The following is a 21551-nucleotide window of genomic DNA, read 5'->3' on the forward strand; positions in this document are numbered from 1 at the left end:
ACAGGCATGAGTGGCGCGCTCTCCAGGGCCTGACCGCCGCAGGCTCATTCCACACGGGGCACCCTTGCGTATTGTCAGGGACTCCCAGCCTACCCACAGTACTGTGGCAAACAGGCCTCATGCTGCCCAGAAAACTCAAGTAACCTGTGCCCCCCTTAAAAACATCTGTCAGCACGCTGCCTCCTTTGGTGGTGGGTGAAGGGTAATGACCAGGATATGTGACTGGTACATAAAGCACCTACGTGACCCCATGTGCTGGACCTCAGTCTCGATGAGAACGAGGAGTGTGAGCTCTCACTCATTTTGTTCAGCTTTTCCGGGACATGGAGTTTTGGGAGTCATCATCGATCCGAGCACACTGAAATGCATTTTACATGGGTCAACATCAACAGGCGTGATCCCTGGTCACTAGACTTGCAGCCTCCAAGAGACGGCGTCTCCGCGGTGGCGAGGTACAGGCAATAGCGTGCACTCAGGGCACGGAACGCCGCCCCGGTGACTGGTGACCTTCGGTCCCTTGGCCAGGGCAGAACTTACCTCCGTACATTGTCTTCCGTGAGCACAGGGTGGCACCATGGGATCATGATGCATGCCGCCCCTTCTCAGGCCTCGGCAGGCCTGGAGATGAGCTCACCCAACTTCCCGGGCGGCTGCAGCCACTCCTTCCACTGAAAATTCCCCTGAAATGGGAACACAAGGCGAGACACCTTCTGAGTCAAAGCACTGGGCACATGGAGCCCCGGCCCAAGGCCGTGCAGGCCTGGGAGGCACAGTGAGCCCCGAGGCTTCCCAACAGACAGTCCCAGAGGATGTGTCCAAAAGCAAACACCTGTGTCATACTACGCACAGGTCCTCCTAGATCTCCTGCAACACCCGAGGGTACGGCTATGCACTCAGACCCGTGGGTATGAGCACCGTGGTGGACAGGCCTGAGGCACGAGACGTCTCTACACCCAGTGTTGGTCCACCAACTGAACGGCCAGCTGCTCGTTAGGACCACTGGCGACATGGATGGTAATGAATGCTTGCTGCCCAGAAGGCAGCCCACAGCATCGAGGCCCTGGTGAAGGTATATTTTCCCCACCAGGCAATGCACTGCTACACTGTGACAAGTTCACTCATTCCCATCCTGATCTGCTCGTCGGCCTGCTACCTGCTATACCAACCGGCCTCGCGAGACTTTCCCTGAGCTGCCCAAGGGCTCCCTGGCTGCCTGACTCAGGAGATGCACCATGGCGCCAGCGCATGGGGCTATCTTTGTTCACTGGGCCTGTGCCGAGATCAGCTGTGTGCACAGGGCAGCACGGTTTGCACTCCCGGGGCTAGCTGCTGCACACTCACACCCCCCATGTGGCCGTACTTGCCTATTGGTAGGGACTCCCAGCCTGCCTTTACTATGCTGGCAAACAAGGCTCACACTGCCCAGAAAACTCAAGCAAACTGTGGACCCCTTGAAGATATCTTCCACGATGCTGCCTCCCTTTGTGGCAGGTGAAGGGGAATGAGCAGGATATGTGCCTGGTGCATCGAGCACCTACGTGACCCCATGTGCTGGACCTCAGTCACGATGAGAACGAAGAGTGTGAGCTCTCACTCATTTTGTTCAGCTTCCGGGACATGGTTGGTGGGAGTCATCATCGATCCGAGCACACTGGAAAGCGTCTTACATGAGTCAACATGGGCCGGATCCCTGGCCACTAGTCTTTCTGCACCCGGGACACAGCTTCACGAACACTCTTGAGGAACGTGCAGGCACTGTGCACTCGGGGCATGGAACACATCCCCGGTGACTGGTGAGCTTGCGTACCTCGGCCAATGACTTGCTTACCTCCCTTCTATGTCCTACAGCTGCACAGGGTGCCATCCTGGGGACATGACGCAGACCGCACCTTCACAGGCCTCTGCACTTCTGGAGATGAGTTCCTCCAACTTCCTGGGCGGCAGAGGCCGCCCCTTGCACTGAAACCCCCCCTGCCGGGAGAACACAACTTGAGGCCCACGGGAGCAAAACGGTGACGCACCCAGGTCCTGGCCCCAAGGCCACACAGGCCTGGCAGTCACAGGGAGCCTTCGGGTCCACATGTGCACACGCTGTCCACAGGGGGCACGGCCTGCCGTCCTAGTCTCTCGCAGTGTCCCACTGCACCACACCAGCAGGTGTCTGTCTATCCCACAAATGCCAGAGAACTCAATGGGCGCCTCCGAACTCCAACGTGCACATCGTAAAGGATCCTAAAGGACTGTCTCAGTACCCAAGACATTAGGTGGCTTGAGCTCCAGGTTCTCTGTCAGCACAGTAGCCCGCCCAATAGGCGCATTCCAAATGAGGTCGTCAATGGGGAGGAGCTCCCAGTCAAAACTAGCGACCACACAGAGGCAGCACTGTTGCGCTCAGGAGGCAAGTCCCACAGGGCTTGGGATCCCTCTCACTCCTAAGGTCATGCGAGCTGCTCAACTGTGAACGCAAAACCGGCCAAGGAAATGGATGCCGTGCCCCTGTCGCGAGAGCCAAGCGTGCAGCTCTCCTTCCAGGATGTGTCCCTAAAGACCAAGGCAAGGACAACTCAGCCAGCTCATCAACCTGCGTCCAACCAACATCAGCAGGACAGTGTGGGGGCATGCTTCACACTAAATCAGGCAGAAAAGAACCACGCACAGACCTGACCACTGTCACATCTGAGCTATGGCATCACATCACACCGAAGCAATCCTACTGACACACGGCTCTAAGCTTTTATCTACGCCATTGTAAATGAAAAGGCGCCTGTACGTGCACACGAAAGAGCGGGATGTGTAACACGTGGGTGCGTTGAGAAGCTGCAGAAAAGGGCCAAGGTCACCCAACTCCGCACCAAGACCTCAAGACCACAGCCCCGGTCAGACCTCAACACATCCTATGAGCCTGATGCTGGAGGGTATCTGGCGAAGGGCTGCTGGGGAGATACATTTCACGGGCTCAACAGATGTTTGCCCGGAGCAGAGTCCCTTTTCCTCTTCCCAGCGTAAAGGGGATCCGGGCCCAGGCCCTGAAGCCCTCAATTCCTGTCTCAGAGGCACCTTCCTTCCTTGGTCTCCCTGTGTGTATCACTGAGACACCTGGCCTGAAATTTTCATACGGCGATTATGAATATGCCTGGCACTCTCCAAGGACCCAGCTGCACGAGGAGTCTCCAAAGCACCGATGGGACCCTGTGTGCTGGACCTCGGTCACGGTGAGGACGACACTGCCGACCTCTCGCTCGTTTGGTTCAGCTTTCTCAGGAACGTTTTTGTGGGAGTCACCGTGGAGCCGAGCACATTGGAACTCACTACCAGCTCAGTGTGTAGGAAGTTTCCACGGCATCTGGCCCTTCCCAGCAGCGAGTAGCAAGCCTTTGATCATCCAGATGTGCGCCGTGGCCCACCGAACCACCCGATTCATGAAACCAACACCACACACACGGGCCGTGCCAAACTTTGCCTGCTCAGTGGTCCTCAGTGTCCCCTGTCCTTAACTCCCTACCAAGACTCGAAACGCCCTGACGCCCTGCCCCACGTCAGGGTTACCCGCACACTAGGCCATCCATGCTCACGGGTGCCCAGGTTGGGACAAAGTGCTCGGCACACAAACGCGTGCCTCCACACGGGACGGGGGGCCCTGAAGTCATGGAGAGATGAATCATGCATTCCACATAGTCAACACCCTCAAAGCAGTAGGGGCTTTTCTCTCTCAAACTCCCAACAAAGAACTAAAAACGGTGAGTGGAGCCCAATACAAACCCAAGAAGGCCTGTTCACCCTCAAGACGCAACACGCGCATGAATAGCCATCAAATGTTAACACAAGTGCCGTGTGCGAGATCCAGCGGGCTGATCTCATGATCGGCAGGAGCCACCCAGCAGGCCGTGGTCCTCATGAGACTGGCCACAAACACTGTCAGGGGTTTGCACGAGTAACCAACCTAGAAGACCAGAGACAATCACAGGAGGTTGCCCAGAGGCAATTCCTACTCAAGGGAATCCACAGGCCCCCTTGGCCCCCGCCATACCTAAGGTTACATCTGTGCACACACGACCATGCGTATGAGCAGAGTGGCTTCAGGATGGAGCATGACACATCTCCACACCCAGGGCTGGACTCATGACTGCCAGCGAGTCCTCAGGACCACCGGCCACGTGGAGGGTAGCGCATGCCTTCTGCCCAGAGGACAGACCCCAGATACGGGCACCTGGTGAAGGAACAATTTGAAGACCATGCCACCTGTGGCACATACACCGCCTTGCTCGGCGCACTTGATGAACGGTAGGGACTCCAAGCCTGCCCACGCAATGCTGTCAAAAGGGCCTGGCAGCGCCCAGCACACCCAACTAACTCTTCATTGGAGAAGAGATGTGGTTGGACCCCAAGAAGGGAATCTTCAAAAGGCTGCCTGTGTTGATGGAGGGTAGAGTGTGAAGACGAGGCGGATGTGGCTGGCCACAAAAGCACCTACGTGACCCCATGTGCTGGACCTCAGTCACGATGAGAACGACGGTAGTGAGCTTTCACTCATTTTGTTCAGCTTTTCCAAGGAATGTTTTTGTGGGGGGTCATCATCGATCCGAGCACACTGCTTTACACGCTTTACGTACGAGGGTCAAGGTAGGCGGGATCCCTGGCCGCTAGGCTTTCTGCATCACTGCACGACACCACCGCCCTCGGCTGAAGGTGCAAGCACCATGCGCTACGGGCATGGAACACATCACAGGTCACTGGACACCTTGTTTACCTTCACCAGTGCAATGCTTACCTCCGTGCCTGCTGTCGCTTTGGCAGAGGTCGCCCCCCTCAGGTAACCATGCAGACCGCACCATCTATGGTCTCTGCAGCTCTGGAGGGTCCATTGAATTTCCGGAACAGCCGAAGGCACCCCTTCCACTGAAACTGGCCCTGACAGGAGAACAGAAGGCGATGCTCCTCTGAGGAAAGGGACGATGTACGCGAGTCGCCGCCTAACGGTCAGGCAGTCCCGACAAGCACAAGAGACCACTGGTACCTATGTGCATGTGCTGCCCAAGAGGCCATGGCCTGCAGGCCTTGTCTCGTATTCTTTCCCACAACACCATACCAGCAGGGCCTGCCTGACACCCAGACACCAGAGAACTCCACCAACACGGCCTGCACCCTAACGAGCACAGAGAGCCCTAAAGATTGCATGAGCCCCGGAGAAGTCAGGTGACGTGAGCCCCCTCTTCTCTCTGACCCCACACCTCTGCCATGGAGAGCCATTCACAGGGGCCTGGTATACAGGGCGGTGCTTGGAGCCGAAACCATCAAGAACACAGAGATAACTCTGGTGCCCTCAGGAGACACCTGGACAGGGCGCTGTATAGCCTCTCACTCTCAAGGGCACGCTAACTGGTCAATGGTGAATGCAACACAGGAAAAGGTCACCCAGGAAGTACACCTATCACGACAGACAAGGGTGCAGCTCTGACCTTCCACAGCGGGTCCCCACACTCCAAGGAAAGGCAAGACAGATGTTCATTCAAGTGTCAAACCGAGAACAGCAAGAAAACATGGAGGCACAGACACTAGGAAAACACTGAGAACCTGCATGCCGAGACCCCTCCACCATCGCATCTGAACTATGGCATCAAACCAAAGCAAATATGTACATACCCGGGGATAATGATTTCCTAGCCTTAAAACACCGTCAACACGCATCTGTGTACCCCACCACCACCCACACACGCCCGCATGTAGGAGTGCGATGCGTAACATGCTCGTGCATCACCAAGCAGAAGCAAACGGACTAGGTCACTCATCTCTACTGCACGACCTCATGTCCACAGGCCCCGGGAGACCTCACCTCATCCTATGTGTGTCATGCTGGATGGTCCCCCATGAAGGGCGTGGGAGAGACAAGTACCACACTTTCTCCGGGCGGGGGGGGGGGTTGCCTGGGGTCAGCATCCCGTGTTCCTCGTCTCAGTTTGATCCGAGCCCAGCCCGGCCCCTGATGCCCTCCTTTCCAACCTGAACAGAACCTTCCGAGCTCCATCTCCCTCTTGATGTGTCTGAGACCCTTCCGGCCCCGAAATCATCCCGGGCACCTTCCATTGCGACTGACACTGTGCTAGGACAACCTACGTGCCAAGAGCCTCCAGTGGCCGTGCCCAGAGCGATCACGTTCCCTAATTCCTCGAAAGGCAGTTAGAGGAATCGAGGTTGAACCACAGGACACTCCAGGTTCCAAGGGCACCCGACATGAACCAGGGACAACTACCCGGCGAGCTACCAGGGAAATGAGGCCGATTTGCCCATCCCGTCAGGCCCTAAGGGATCCCATGTGCTGGACCTCAGTCACGATGAGAACGACGGTGCTGAGTTCTCACTCATTTTGTTCAGCTTTCCAAGGAATGTTTTTGTGGGAGTCATCATCGATCCGAGCACATTGGAACACGGTTCCCGCTGAGGGAGGGCGACGGAAGGTAGCTTGGCATCGGGCCATTGGCAGCACCAAGTCGCTACACTTTCTGCATTCCAGGAGTGCACTGTGACCCCACGCCATAGCCCCATCCTCGGTACCACCCCACCCAACCGTTCTGGCCCAGCCAAAGTTCGCCTCCTCAGTCAAGCTCAGTGATCCCGGCCACTACCACTCTACCAAGAAACCAATCACCCCAACACCTTGCCCCCGTCAAGCTTACCTGCACGCTAGGACATCCGTGCACACATGGTGCCCACATTCAGTCAAAGTGCTCAACGCAGCTTCGCGTGCATCTGCATCGCAGAAGGGGAGTCCAACAGAATGGAGACCTGAAGGCATGACTCTTCCACAGGGCTCCCCTGCCAGGAGGACACAAAGGCAACGCACACTTGAGGAAAGGGCCAGGGACAGGGACCAGCGCCACCGCCACCGCCACTGCCACCAGGCCACGATGCCCCGTGAGTTCTTGGCCTATACAGCTTCCAGCCCTGCCTGTGACTCTCTGGGACTGTCCTGGCATTGTGCTATGAGCATAAAGGTGGCAACCTGCTTCTCATGAGGAAGGTGTGGTGACGGAGAACACCTCTCATTTCCTGCATCTGCCTCCCTTGGTCATACAGAGACTCCATGACTCTCACGGACTCCTCACTCTCCCGCCTACACGTCCCAGGCACCACATTGCTTGACACGCAAAACCAAATGCTTCCCTGCAAGGCACAAAAGACTTTATCTCCGCTGCCATGTGTCCCTGTTCCTGCCAGTGCCTCTCAACACTGACTGCAGCAACAGTGTTTCTAGTATATAACATCACGGGCTTATGGGTCCATGACTGGACACGGGCTCTGGACATGCTTGCCACTCATCCCGGACCCCACCAACACAGGATCCCGGAAGCAGGGGCACTATGGCTCTTTGGCACGCACATCCCGCCAGCCCACCACAAATGCTCCATGAACTTCACAGCCGTGTTCATACACCAACGTGCCGGTCACAAGCCACCTAGGGCCCTAGGCTGACCGCCAATCTGCAACCGAGGCCAGGAGTCAAGGCCAGTGCTACCATAGGATGTCACAGGCCTACAGTGACCAAATGCACGCCAATATTTCACACTCACCGACAAGGCAATGGCCCAAGAAAGAACGTCCCCACACTATCTCGGTGGGGCTCACAGTCAAGGGTCTCTGTCAGTCGGCCAACTCTCAAAGCCCTCCACAGCTGCACTACAATCAACGCTTCCATGCAGACCCAAACCCTTCCCAGGCTGCGCTCACGTGACTGCCCAAAAGGGTGCCTTCGGCAATGGGCTTCACCGCTATTTGCCCAAGACTCCAGGGCATAAGGCACAGCATGCCACACGGGGCCCCCCAAACCTTCTGTCGCTCCACCTTTCAGTGAACACTGAATCCATCCTGTTGTTCATGAAGACTGTCAGGCGGAGCCCCTGCCCCGGGATGCGGAGCGGGCTGACACCACAGGAGTGGGCAGCCCACTCCTCCACCCGTCAGGGTGCATCCTGGCCATGGACAGCGGTGGCATCTTGGACCGGTGAAAACACCAAGATATGTAGAGATCTGCATGCTCCCTCCCCTGTGGTGGACCTAGCCTGCTGATAGGGACTCCATGTCCGCCCACAAAACCCTATCAAATATGCCCCGCACAGCCCAGCACACACAAATAACGCATCATTAAGAAGAGATCCGCCGGCCCCTGAGGAGGGAACTTTCAGAATGCTGACTCTCTTGGTGGTGGGTGTAGTCGAGGATCAGGCAGCTGCGCCTGATTCCATAAAGCACATCCGAGACCCCGTGTGCTGGACCTCAGTCTCGATGAGAACGACGGTAGTGAGCTTTCACTCATTTTGTTCAGCTTTTCCAAGGAATGTTTGGCTGGGAGTCATCATCGATCCGAGCACATTGGAATATGCTTCCAGCTGAGTGTGGAGCATGTCCCCACGCAACCTGAACATGGCCCTCACCGACTAGCCATCCTTTCGTCACCCAGGCAGGGCACTTTGGCCCCATCCGGCAGCCCAGTCCACAGATGCCACCGCCACGCCATCTGGCCGGACTACATACGCCTTCTCACCGCATCTCAGTGACCCCTGCCATGGCAGCTCTACCAAGACGCGCAACAGCCCCATGTCATACTTACCTGCACATCAGTCCACCCGTGCTCCCGGTGCACGTCGCTTCGGTCACAGGGCTCAGAGCACCATCACAAGCCTCCGCGTCAGAGAAGGGCTTGTAAAGCTTCGTGGACAGGTGAAAACATGCCTCACACGCTGAACGCGCCTGCCAGGGGGATACAGAGCCAAGGCATGCTTGAGGAAAGGACCGAGGCACAGGCCCCGTGGCCTCCAGGTCAAGATGTCCCGTGGGGTCTCTGTCACTTCAGCTGCGGGACCAAACCTGACCTCCCCAGGACTGTCCCACCGTACTGCTATGAGCATAAATGAGAACCTGCCATCTCCTTGGCTAGATGAGGCAAGGGGGAGCGCACCTGGGTTGTCTTACATCTGCTTTACTTTGTCTTTCGGGGTTTTCCCAACCCGCCCAGTCCATTCACTCTTTAGCTCCACACAACGTGCTGCCCAACACGCATGCCTTCACCTGCAAACCGGAATGCTTCCCCGCAAAACCCACACGCCTTTAGCTCCAGTGACACCTGACACTTATCCTTTTGAGGGCTCCTCAACACAGCCCACAGCGACCAGCTTCTTAGGGCAACCTCACGGATCTATGGGTGCATGACTAGACAGGGACTCTGCACAAGCTTTCCGCTCATCCACAGATCCGCCAATAAAAGATCCCAGGACCAGAAGTTCTACAGCCCTTGTCTGACACACTGCCATCTCAACCAGCCCCCTCCCGGCAACAGCCAGGTCACCTCAAGTGCTCCATTCAGGTCACACCCATGGGCCTACCCCAAAGGGGTGGGCGCAAACCACCACGGGCCCGCCACCGACCACAAACCGGACGGCCGGGCCAGGACCCAAAGCCCGCGGCACCCTCCGGTGGCACAGGCCTGCAGTGGCAAATGGAAGACCAACTTTTCATGCAGGGAGAAGGCCACCCGCCGAGCACTCTCTTGATTTGGCTGACGGGCACAGACCTCTCTAAGTGTGACAAATCAAAGAGCCTTGCACATATGCGCAAAAGTGAAAGCACCTTGGGCCGGAAGTGACTGAAGTCTAAAGGGCGCGGAGCCCAGGCCTCAATCCCTGACAGCACATCCTGGCTCAGGCTCAGGAGAAGGCTGCGATCTTGGACCAAATCCAACAAGGAGATGCCTACAGGTCCTCCACCTGGACAGTCAAAAACCTCAAAGCACCGGGGACTCTTCTCACACAAACCATCAACAACAGACCACATGCATGGAGTGGACCCCAGAAGAAATCCCAGTGGGCAAGTGGAGCCATCAAGACACAACAGCTGGAGCCGTGGTCTTGAACTCTAATGGCCATCAGATTGGAAGGCAAGGGGAACCTGGCAGACCTGCCAAGCTGATCCCACCCACGGTGGGAAGAGCCGTTGGGGCCCCTGTCATCTGGAGACTCACAACCAAACTTGTCGGGAGTTTCCACAAGGAGTTTCCATGCCGGACCCCACACATTCCCACAGCAAGGGTCCCGAAGCCAACGCCGATGGCCTAGCACGCCCAGGTCCTACTCGATTTCCTGGAAGACCTAAGAGCACACCTACGCACGTACAGCGAGGCCCGGGGGGAGCAGCATTGTGGTAGTGAGGCCTTGAGCATGAGACATCTCTATACCCAGTGGTGGACCACCCACTGCCAGCTGTACATTAGGACTACTGGACACATGGCTGAGAAAGCATGCTTCCTTCCCGGAAGACACACCAAGACAAAAGAACCCCGGTGTTGGAATGCTTTCCACACCAGGCAATGCAACTCCAGTCTCTCACAAGTACACCCACTCCGATTCTGGTCTGCAGGTCAGCCTGGTTCCTGCTGTCACGAGAAGTCTTGCCACAATTGCCCTGTGCTGACCATTGCCTCCCAGGCTGCCTTACTGTGGACACGCACCAGGGTCCCAGCGCATGAGGCTACCTGCAGTCACTGGATAGGTATGTGGCTAGATCAGCTGAGCGCACAGGCATGAGTGGCGCGCTCTCCAGGGCCTGACCGCCGCAGGCTCATTCCACACGGGGCACCCTTGCGTATTGTCAGGGACTCCCAGCCTACCCACAGTACTGTGGCAAACAGGCCTCATGCTGCCCAGAAAACTCAAGTAACCTGTGCCCCCCTTAAAAACATCTGTCAGCATGCTGCCTCCTTTGGTGGTGGGTGAAGGTTAATGACCAGGATATGTGACTGGTACATAAAGCACCTACGTGACCCCATGTGCTGGACCTCAGTCTCGATGAGAACGAGGAGTGTGAGCTCTCACTCATTTTGTTCAGCTTTTCCGGGACATGGAGTTTTGGGAGTCATCATCGATCCGAGCACACTGAAATGCATTTTACGTGGGTCAACATCAACAGGCGTGATCCCTGGTCACTAGACTTGCAGCCTCCAAGAGAAGGCGTCTCCGCGGTGGCGAGGAACAGGCAATAGCGTGCACTCAGGGCACGGAACGCCGCCCCGGTGACTGGTGACCTTCGGTCCCTTGGCCAGGGCAGAACTTACTTCCGTACATTGTCTTCCGTGAGCACAGGGTGGCACCATGGGATCATGATGCATGCCGCCCCTTCTCAGGCCTCGGCAGGCCTGGAGATGAGCTCACCCAACTTCCCGGGCGGCTGCAGCCACTCCTTCCACTGAAAATTCCCCTGAAATGGGAACACAAGTTGAGACACCTTCTGAGTCAAAGCACTGGGCACATGGAGCCCCGGCCCAAGGCCGTGCAGGCCTGGGAGGCACAATGAGCCCCGAGGCTTCCCAACAGACAGTCCCAGAGGATGTGTCCAAAAGCAAACACCTGTGTCATACTACGCACAGGTCCTCCTAGATCTCCTGCAACACCCGAGGGTACGGCTATGCACTCAGACCCGTGGGTATGAGCACCGTGGTGGACAGGCCTGAGGCACGAGACGTCTCTACACCCAGTGTTGGTCCACCAACTGAACGGCCAGCTGCTCGTTAGGACCACTGGCGACATGGATGGTAATGAATGCTTGCTGCCCAGAAGGCAGCCCACAGCATCGAGGCCCTGGTGAAGGTATATTTTCCCCACCAGGCAATGCACTGCTACACTGTGACAAGTTCACTCATTCCCATCCTGATCTGCTCGTCGGCCTGCTACCTGCTATACCAACCGGTCTCGCGAGACTTTCCCTGAGCTGCCCAAGGGCTCCCTGGCTGCCTGACTCAGGAGATGCACCATGGCGCCAGCGCATGGGGCTATCTTTGTTCACTGGGCCTGTGCCGAGATCAGCTGTGTGCACAGGGCAGCACGGTTTGCACTCCCGGGGCTAGCTGCTGTACACTCACACCCCCCACGTGGCCGTACTTGCCTATTGGTAGGGACTCGCAGCCTGCCTTTACTATGCTGGCAAACAAGGCTCACACTGCCCAGAAAACTCAAGCAAACTGTGGACCCCTTGAAGATATCTTCCATGATGCTGCCTCCCTTTGTGGCAGGTGAAGGGGAATGAGCAGGATATGTGCCTGGTGCATCGAGCACCTACGTGACCCCATGTGCTGGACCTCAGTCACGATGAGAACGAAGAGTGTGAGCTCTCACTCATTTTGTTCAGCTTCCGGGACATGGTTGGTGGGAGTCATCATCGATCCGAGCACACTGGAATGCGTCTTACATGAGTCAACATGGGCCGGATCCCTGGCCACTAGTCTTTCTGCACCCGGGACACAGCTTCACGAACACTCTTGAGGAACGTGCAGGCACTGTGCACTCGGGGCATGGAACACATCCCCGGTGACTGGTGAGCTTGCGTACCTCGGCCAATGACTTGCTTACCTCCCTTCTATGTCCTACAGCTGCACAGGGTGCCATCCTGGGGACATGACGCAGACCGCACCTTCACAGGCCTCTGCACTTCTGGAGATGAGTTCCTCCAACTTCCTGGGCGGCAGAGGCCGCCCCTTGCACTGAAACCCCCCCTGACGGGAGAACACAACTTGAGGCCCACGGGAGCAAAACGGTGACGCACCCAGGTCCTGGCCCCAAGGCCACACAGGCCTGGCAGTCACAGGGAGCCTTCGGGTCCACATGTGCACACGCTGTCCACAGGGGGCACGGCCTGCCGTCCTAGTCTCTCGCAGTGTCCCACTGCACCACACCAGCAGGTGTCTGTCTATCCCACAAATGCCAGAGAACTCAATGGGCGCCTCCGAACTCCAACGTGCACATCGTAAAGGATCCTAAAGGACTGTCTCAGTACCCACGACATTAGGTGGCTTGAGCTCCAGGTTCTCTGTCAGCACAGTAGCCCGCCCAATAGGCGCATTCCAAATGAGGTCGTCAATGGGGAGGAGCTCCCAGTCAAAACTAGCGACCACACAGAGGCAGCACTGTTGCGCTCAGGAGGCAAGTCCCACAGGGCTTGGGATCCCTCTCACTCCTAAGGTCATGCGAGCTGCTCAACTGTGAACGCAACACCGGCCAAGGAAATGGATGCCGTGCCCCTGTCGCGAGAGCCAAGCGTGCAGCTCTCCTTCCAGGATGTGTCCCTAAAGACCAAGGCAAGGACAACTCAGCCAGCTCATCAACCTGCGTCCAACCAACATCAACAGGACAGTGTGGGGGCATGCTTCACACTAAATCAGGCAGAAAAGAACCACGCACAGACCTGACCACTGTCACATCTGAGCTATGGCATCACATCACACCGAAGCAATCCTACTGACACACGGCTCTAAGCTTTTATCTACGCCATTGTAAATGAAAAGGCGCCTGTACGTGCACACGAAAGAGCGGGATGTGTAACACGTGGGTGCGTTGAGAAGCTGCAGAAAAGGGCCAAGGTCACCCAACTCCGCACCAAGACCTCAAGACCACAGCCCCGGTCAGACCTCAACACATCCTATGAGCCTGATGCTGGAGGGTATCTGGCGAAGGGCTGCTGGGGAGATACATTTCACGGGCTCAACAGATGTTTGCCCGGAGCAGAGTCCCTTTTCCTCTTCCCAGCGTAAAGGGGATCCGGGCCCAGGCCCCGAAGCCCTCAATTCCTGTCTCAGAGGCACCTTCCTTCCTTGGTCTCCCTGTGTGTATCACTGAGACACCTGGCCTGAAATTTTCATACGCGATTATGAATATGCCTGGCACTCTCCAAGGACCCAGCTGCATGAGGAGTCTCCAAAGCACCGATGGGACCCTGTGTGCTGGACCTCGGTCACGGTGAGGACGACACTGCCGACCTCTCGCTCGTTTGGTTCAGCTTTCTCAGGAACGTTTTTGTGGGAGTCACCGTGGAGCCGAGCACATTGGAACTCACTACCAGCTCAGTGTGTAGGAAGTTTCCACGGCATCTGGCCCTTCCCAGCAGCGAGTAGCAAGCCTTTGATCATCCAGATGTGCGCCGTGGCCCACCGAACCACCCGATTCATGAAACCAACACCACACACACGGGCCGTGCCAAACTTTGCCTGCTCAGTGGTCCTCAGTGTCCCCTGTCCTTAACTCCCTACCAAGACTCGAAACGCCCTGACGCCCTGCCCCACGTCAGGGTTACCCGCACACTAGGCCATCCATGCTCACGGGTGCCCAGGTTGGGACAAAGTGCTCGGCACACAAACGCGTGCCTCCACACGGGACAGGGGGCCCTGAAGTCATGGAGAGATGAATCATGCATTCCACATAGTCAACACCCTCAAAGCAGTAGGGGCTTTTCTCTCTCAAACTCCCAACAAAGAACTAAAAACGGTGAGTGGAGCCCAATACAAACCCAAGAAGGCCTGTTCACCCTCAAGACGCAACACGCGCAGCTGCCTCTGTTGAGCGTGAATAGCCATCAAATGTTAACACAAGTGCCGTGTGCGAGATCCAGCGGGCTGATCTCATGATCGGCAGGAGCCACCCAGCAGGCCGTGGTCCTCATGAGACTGGCCACAAACACTGTCAGGGGTTTGTACGAGTAACCAACCTAGAAGACCAGAGACAATCACAGGAGGTTGCCCAGAGGCAATTCCTACTCAAGGGCATCCACAGGCCCCCGTGGCCCCCGCCATACCTAAGGTTACATCTGTGCACACACGACCACGCGTATGAGCAGAGTGGCTTCAGGATGGAGCATGACACATCTCCACACCCAGGGCTGGACTCATGACTGCCAGCGAGTCCTCAGGACCACTGGCCACGTGGAGGGTAGCGCATGCCTTCTGCCCAGAGGACAGACCCCAGATACGGGCACCTGGTGAAGGAACAATTTGAAGACCATGCCACCTGTGGCACATACACCGCCTTGCTCGGCGCACTTGATGAACGGTAGGGACTCCAAGCCTGCCCACGCAATGCTGTCAAAAGGGCCTGGCAGCGCCCAGCACACCCAACTAACTCTTCATTGGAGAAGAGATGTGGTGGGACCCCAAGAAGGGAATCTTCAAAAGGCTGCCTGTGTTGATGGAGGGTAGAGTGTGAAGACGAGGCGGATGTGGCTGGCCACAAAAGCACCTACGTGACCCCATGTGCTGGACCTCAGTCACGATGAGAACGACGGTAGTGAGCTTTCACTCATTTTGTTCAGCTTTTCCAAGGAATGTTTTTGTGGGGGGTCATCATCGATCCGAGCACACTGCTTTACACGCTTTACGTACGAGGGTCAAGTTAGGCGGGATCCCTGGCCGCTAGGCTTTCTGCATCACTGCACGACACCACCGCCCTCGGCTGAAGGTGCAAGCACCATGCGCTACGGGCATGGAACACATCACAGGTCACTGGACACCTTGTTTACCTTCACCAGTGCAATGCTTACCTCCGTGCCTGCTGTCGCTTTGGCAGAGGTCGCCCCCCTCAGGTAACCATGCAGACCGCACCATCTATGGTCTCTGCAGCTCTGGAGGGTCCATTGAATTTCCGGAACAGCCGAAGGCACCCCTTCCACTGAAACTGGCCCTGACAGGAGAACAGAAGGCGATGCTCCTCTGAGGAAAGGGACGATGTACGCGAGTCGCCGCCTAACGGTCAGGCAGTCCCGACAAGCACAAGAGACCACTGGTACCTATGTGCATGTGCTGCCCAAGAGGCCATGGCCTGCAGGCCTTGTCTCGTGTTCTTTCCCACAACACCATACCAGCAGGGCCTGCCTGACACCCAGACACCAGAGAACTCCACCAACACGGCCTGCACCCTAACGAGCACAGAGAGCCCTAAAGATTGCATGAGCCCCGGAGAAGTCAGGTGACGTGAGCCCCCTCTTCTCTCTGACCCCACACCTCTGCCATGGAGAGCCATTCACAGGGGCCTGGTATACAGGGGCGGTGCTTGGAGCCGAAACCATCAAGAACACAGAGATAACTCTGGTGCCCTCAGGAGACACCTGGACAGGGCGCTGTATAGCCTCTCACTCTCAAGGGCACGCTAACTGGTCAACGGTGAATGCAACACAGGAAAAGGTCACCCAGGAAGTACACCTATCACGACAGACAAGGGTGCAGCTCTGACCTTCCACAGCGGGTCCCCACACTCCAAGGAAAGGCAAGACAGATGTTCATTCAAGTGTCAAACCGAGAACAGCAAGAAAACATGGAGGCACAGACACTAGGAAAACACTGAGAACCTGCATGCCGAGACCCCTCCACCATCGCATCTGAACTATGGCATCAAACCAAAGCAAATATGTACATACCCGGGGATAATGATTTCCTTGCCTTAAAACACCATCAACACGCATCTGTGTACGCCACCACCACCCACACACGCCCGCATGTAGGAGTGCGATGCGTAACATGCTTGTGCATCACCAAGCAGAAGCAAACGGACTAGGTCACTCATCTCTACTGCACGACCTCATGTCCACAGGCCCCGGGAGACCTCACCTCATCCTATGTGTGTCATGCTGGATGGTCCCCCATGAAGGGCGTGGGAGAGACAAGTACCACACTTTCTCCGGGCGGGGGGGGGGGGTTGCCTGGGGTCAGCATCCCGTGTTCCTCGTCTCAGTTTGATCCGAGCCCAGCCCGGCCCCTGATGCCCTCCTTTCCAACCTGAACAGAACCTTCCGAGCTCCATCTCCCTCTTGATGTGTCTGAGACCCTTCCGGCCCCGAAATCATCCCGGGCACCTTCCATTGCGACTGACACTGTGCTAGGACAACCTACGTGCCAAGAGCCTCCAGTGGCCGTGCCCAGAGCGATCACGTTCCCTAATTCCTCGAAAGGCAGTTAGAGGAATCGAGGTTGAACCACAGGACACTCCACGTTCCAAGGGCACCCGACATGAACCAGGGACAACTACCCGGCGAGCTGCCAGGGAAATGAGGCCGATTTGCCCATCCCGTCAGGCCCTAAGGGATCCCATGTGCTGGACCTCAGTCACGATGAGAACGACGGTGCTGAGTTCTCACTCATTTTGTTCAGCTTTCCAAGGAATGTTTTTGTGGGAGTCATCATCGATCCGAGCACATTGGAACACGGTTCCCGCTGAGGGAGGGCGACGGAAGGTAGCTTGGCATCGGGCCATTGGCAGCACCAAGTCGCTACACTTTGTGCATTCCAGGAGTGCACTGTGACCCCACGCCATAGCCCCATCCTCGGTACCACCCCACCCAACCGTTCTGGCCCAGCCAAAGTTCGCCTCCTCAGTCAAGCTCAGTGATCCCGGCCACTACCACTCTACCAAGAAACCAATCACCCCAACACCTTGCCCCCGTCAAGCTTACCTGCACGCTAGGACATCCGTGCACACATGGTGCCCACATTCAGTCAAAGTGCTCAACGCAGCGTCGCGTGCATCTGCATCGCAGAAGGGGAGTCCAACTTCATGGAGACCTGAAGGCATGACTCTTCCACAGGGCTCCCCTGCCAGGAGGACACAAAGGCAACGCACACTTGAGGAAAGGGCCAGGGACAGGGACCAGCGCCACCGCCACTGCCACCAGGCCACGATGCCCCGTGAGTTCTTGGCCTATACAGCTTCCAGCCCTGCCTGTGACTCTCTGGGACTGTCCTGGCATTGTGCTATGAGCATAAAGGTGGCAACCTGCTTCTCATGAGGAAGGTGTGGTGACGGAGAACACCTGTCATTTCCTGCATCTGCCTCCCTTGGTCATCCAGAGACTCCATGACTCTCACGGACTCCTCACTCTCCCGCCTACACGTCCCAGGCACCACATTGCTTGACACGCAAAACCAAATGCTTCCCTGCAAGGCACAAAAGACTTTATCTCCGCTGCCATGTGTCCCTGTTCCTGCCAGTGCCTCTCAACACTGACTGCAGCAACAGTGTTTCTAGTATATAACATCACGGGCTTATGGGTCCATGACTGGACACGGGCTCTGGACATGCTTGCCACTCATCCCGGACCCCACCAACACAGGATCCCGGAAGCAGGGGCACTATGGCTCTTTGGCACGCACATCCCGCCAGCCCACCACAAATGCTCCATGAACTTCACAGCCGTGTTCATACACCAACGTGCCGGTCACAAGCCACCTAGGGCCCTAGGCTGACCGCCAATCTGCAACCGAGGCCAGGAGTCAAGGCCAGTGCTACCATAGGATGTCACAGGCCTACAGTGACCAAATGCACGCCAATATTTCACACTCACCGACAAGGCAATGGCCCAAGAAAGAACGTCCCCACACTATCTCGGTGGGGCTCACAGTCAAAGGTCTCTGTCAGTCGGCCAACTCTCAAAGCCCTCCACAGCTGCACTACAATCAACGCTTCCATGCAGACCCAAACCCTTCCCAGGCTGCGCTCATGTGACTGCCCAAAAGGGTGCCTTCGGCAATGGGCTTCACCCCTATTTGCCCAAGACTCCAGGGCATAAGGCACAGCATGCCACACGGGGCCCCCCAAACCTTCTGTCGCTCCACCTTTCAGTGAACACTGAATCCATCCTGTTGTTCATGAAGACTGTCAGGCGGAGCCCCTGCCCCGGGATGCGGAGCGGGCTGACACCACAGGAGTGGGCAGCACACTCCTCCACCCGTCAGGGTGCATCCTGGCCATGGACAGCGGTGGCATCTTGGACCAGTGAAAACACCAAGATATGTAGAGATCTGCATGCTCCCTCCCCTGTGGTGGACCTAGCCTGCTGATAGGGACTCCATGTCCGCCCACAAAACCCTATCAAATATGCCCCGCACAGCCCAGCACACACAAATAACGCATCATTAAGAAGAGATCCGCCGGCCCCTGAGGAGGGAACTTTCAGAATGCTGACTCTCTTGGTGGTGGGTGTAGTCGAGGATCAGGCAGCTGCGCCTGATTCCATAAAGCACATCCGAGACCCCGTGTGCTGGACCTCAGTCTCGATGAGAACGACGGTAGTGAGCTTTCACTCATTTTGTTCAGCTTTTCCAAGGAATGTTTGGCTGGGAGTCATCATCGATCCGAGCACATTGGAATATGCTTCCAGCTGAGTGTGGAGCATGTCCCCACGCAACCTGAACATGGCCCTCACTGACTAGCCAACCTTTCGTCACCCAGGCAGGGCACTTTGGCCCCATCCGGCAGCCCAGTCCACAGATGCCACCGCCACGCCATCTGGCCGGACTACATACGCCTTCTCACCGCATCTCAGTGACCCCTGCCATGGCAGCTCTACCAAGACGCGCAACAGCCCCATGTCATACTTACCTGCACATCAGTCCACCCGTGCTCCCGGTGCACGTCGCTTCGGTCACAGGGCTCAGAGCACCATCACAAGCCTCCGCGTCAGAGAAGGGCTTGTCCAGCTTCGTGGACAGGTGAAAACATGCCTCACACGCTGAACGCGCCTGCCAGGGGGATACAGAGCCAAGGCATGCTTGAGGAAAGGACCGAGGCACAGGGCCCGTGGCCTCCAGGTCAAGATGTCCCGTGGGGTCTCTGTCACTTCAGCTGCGGGACCAAACCTGACCTCCCCAGGACTGTCCCACCGTACTGCTATGAGCATAAATGAGAACCTGCCATCTCCTCGGCTAGATGAGGCAAGGGGGAGCGCACCTGGGTTGTCTTACATCTGCCTCGCTTTGTCTTTCGGGGTTTCCCCAACCCGCCCAGTCCATTCACTCTTTAGCTCCACACAACGTGCTGCCCAACACGCATGCCTTCACCTGCAAACCGGAATGCTTCCCCGCAAAACCCACACGCCTTTAGCTCCAGTGACACCTGACACTTATCCTTTCGAGGGCTCCTCAACACAGCCCACAGCGACCAGCTTCTTAGGGCAACCTCACGGATCTATGGGTCCATGAATAGACAGGGACTCTGGACAAGCTTTCCGCTCATCCACAGATCCGCCAATAAAAGATCCCAGGACCAGGAGGTCTACAGCCCTTGTCTGACACACTGCCCTCTCTACCAGCCCCCTCCTGGCAACAGCCAGGTCACCTCAAGTGCTCCATTCAGGTCACACCCATGGGCCTACCCCAAAGGGGTGGGCGCAAACCACCACGGGCCCGCCACCGACCACAAACCGGACGGCCGGGCCAGGACCCAAAGCCCGCGGCACCCCCGGTGGCACAGGCCTGCAGTGGCAAATGGAAGACCAACTTTTCATGCAGGGAGAAGGCCACCCACCGAGCACTCTCTTGATTTGGCTGACGGGCACAGACCTCTCTAAGTGTGACAAATCAAAGAGCCTTGCACATATGCGCAAAAGTGAAAGCACCTTGGGCCGGAAGTGACTGAAGTCTAAAGGGCGCGGAGCCCAGGCCTCAATCCCTGACAGCACATCCTGGCTCAGGCTCAGGAGAAGGCTGCGATCTTGGACCAAAGCCAACAAGGAGATGCCTACAGGTCCTCCACCTGGACAGTCAAAAACCTCAAAGCACCGGGGACTCTTCTCACACAAACCATCAACAACAGAGCACATGCATGGAGTGGACCCCAGAAGAAATCCCAGTGGGCAAGTGGAGCCATCAAGACACAACAGCTGGAGCCGTGGTCTTGAACTCTAATGGCCATCAGATTGGAAGGCAAGGGGAACCTGGCAGACCTGCCAAGCTGATCCCACCCACGGTGGGAAGAGCCGTTGGGGCCCCTGTCATCTGGAGACTCACAACCAAACTTGTCGGGAGTTTCCACAAGGAGTTTCCATGCCGGACCCCACACATTCCCACAGCAAGGGTCCCGAAGCCAACGCCGATGGCCTAGCACGCCCAGGTCCTACTCGATTTCCTGGAAGACCTAAGAGCACACCTACGCACGTACAGCGAGGCCCGCGGGGAGCAGCATTGTGGTAGTGAGGCCTTGAGCATGAGACATCTCTATACCCAGTGGTGGACCACCCACTGCCAGCTGTACATTAGGACTACTGGACACATGGCTGAGAAAGCATGCTTCCTTCCCGGAAGACACACCAAGACAAAAGAACCCCGGTGTTGGAATGCTTTCCACACCAGGCAATGCAACGCCAGTCTCTCACAAGTACACCCACTCCGATTCTGGTCTGCAGGTCAGCCTGGTTCCTGCTGTCACGAGAAGTCTTGCCACAATTGCCCTGTGCTGACCATTGCCTCCCGGGCTGCCTTACTGTGGACACGCACCAGGGTCCCAGCGCATGAGGCTACCTGCAGTCACTGAATTGGTATGTGGCTAGATCAGCTGAGCGCACAGGCATGAGTGGCGCGCTCTCCAGGGCCTGACCGCCGCAGGCTCATTCCACACGGGGCACCCTTGCGTATTGTCAGGGACTCCCAGCCTACCCACAGTACTGTGGCAAACAGGCCTCATGCTGCCCAGAAAACTCAAGTAACCTGTGCCCCCCTTAAAAACATCTGTCAGCACGCTGCCTCCTTTGGTGGTGGGTGAAGGGTAATGACCAGGATATGTGACTGGTACATAAAGCACCTACGTGACCCCATGTGCTGGACCTCAGTCTCGATGAGAACGAGGAGTGTGAGCTCTCACTCATTTTGTTCAGCTTTTCCGGGACATGGAGTTTTGGGAGTCATCATCGATCCGAGCACACTGAAATGCATTTTACGTGGGTCAACATCAACAGGCGTGATCCCTGGTCACTAGACTTGC

The 21551-nt window shown here is 56.8% G+C and overlaps 1 long non-coding RNA gene and 13 other non-coding genes across 32 annotated transcripts in view; all 14 read right to left on the reverse strand.

Moving 5' to 3' along the window:
* Positions 1–257: 257 nt before the first annotated feature.
* LOC123459892 lies at positions 258–351 on the reverse strand. Its single transcript, XR_006636628.1, has one exon. It is a non-coding gene; the product is annotated as a small nucleolar RNA SNORD116 (small nucleolar RNA).
* Positions 352–1553: 1202 nt separating this feature from the next.
* LOC123459913 lies at positions 1554–1644 on the reverse strand. The gene has a single exon (XR_006636648.1). It is a non-coding gene; the product is annotated as a small nucleolar RNA SNORD116 (small nucleolar RNA).
* A 1554-nt stretch (positions 1645–3198) lies between these two features.
* Positions 3199–3291, reverse strand: LOC123459904. The gene has a single exon (XR_006636640.1). It is a non-coding gene; the product is annotated as a small nucleolar RNA SNORD116 (small nucleolar RNA).
* Positions 3292–4486: 1195 nt separating this feature from the next.
* LOC123459875 lies at positions 4487–4581 on the reverse strand. The gene has a single exon (XR_006636611.1). It is a non-coding gene; the product is annotated as a small nucleolar RNA SNORD116 (small nucleolar RNA).
* A 1734-nt stretch (positions 4582–6315) lies between these two features.
* On the reverse strand, positions 6316–6408 carry LOC123459854. The gene has a single exon (XR_006636590.1). It is a non-coding gene; the product is annotated as a small nucleolar RNA SNORD116 (small nucleolar RNA).
* A 1855-nt stretch (positions 6409–8263) lies between these two features.
* On the reverse strand, positions 8264–8357 carry LOC123459864. Its single transcript, XR_006636600.1, has one exon. It is a non-coding gene; the product is annotated as a small nucleolar RNA SNORD116 (small nucleolar RNA).
* Positions 8358–8731: 374 nt separating this feature from the next.
* LOC123459382 overlaps positions 8732–21551 on the reverse strand; it is a 72009-nt gene continuing 59189 nt past the window's right edge. For 14 of the 19 annotated variants that reach the window (XR_006636272.1, XR_006636269.1, XR_006636281.1 and 11 more), the window contains 6 exons: positions 19176–19315; positions 17251–17389; positions 15346–15485; positions 12390–12532; positions 11099–11241; positions 8732–8742 (listed from right to left, as the gene is read on the reverse strand). This is a non-coding gene — a long non-coding RNA (uncharacterized LOC123459382). Of the gene's footprint in view, positions 8743–11098; positions 11242–12389; positions 12533–15324; positions 15486–17250; positions 17390–19175; positions 19316–21551 lie in introns of all 19 variants that reach the window. The other 5 variants (XR_006636273.1, XR_006636278.1, XR_006636279.1 and 2 more) reach the window with 5 other exon arrangements.
* LOC123459893 lies at positions 10819–10912 on the reverse strand. The gene has a single exon (XR_006636629.1). It is a non-coding gene; the product is annotated as a small nucleolar RNA SNORD116 (small nucleolar RNA).
* LOC123459914 lies at positions 12115–12205 on the reverse strand. The gene has a single exon (XR_006636649.1). It is a non-coding gene; the product is annotated as a small nucleolar RNA SNORD116 (small nucleolar RNA).
* On the reverse strand, positions 13759–13851 carry LOC123459905. Its single transcript, XR_006636641.1, has one exon. It is a non-coding gene; the product is annotated as a small nucleolar RNA SNORD116 (small nucleolar RNA).
* LOC123459876 lies at positions 15064–15158 on the reverse strand. Its single transcript, XR_006636612.1, has one exon. It is a non-coding gene; the product is annotated as a small nucleolar RNA SNORD116 (small nucleolar RNA).
* LOC123459855 lies at positions 16895–16987 on the reverse strand. Its single transcript, XR_006636591.1, has one exon. It is a non-coding gene; the product is annotated as a small nucleolar RNA SNORD116 (small nucleolar RNA).
* LOC123459865 lies at positions 18837–18930 on the reverse strand. The gene has a single exon (XR_006636601.1). It is a non-coding gene; the product is annotated as a small nucleolar RNA SNORD116 (small nucleolar RNA).
* LOC123459894 lies at positions 21391–21484 on the reverse strand. The gene has a single exon (XR_006636630.1). It is a non-coding gene; the product is annotated as a small nucleolar RNA SNORD116 (small nucleolar RNA).

The sequence above is a fragment of the Jaculus jaculus genome, chromosome 3, assembly GCF_020740685.1.
Source record: "Jaculus jaculus isolate mJacJac1 chromosome 3, mJacJac1.mat.Y.cur, whole genome shotgun sequence".
Classification (NCBI taxonomy): domain Eukaryota; kingdom Metazoa; phylum Chordata; class Mammalia; order Rodentia; family Dipodidae; genus Jaculus; species Jaculus jaculus.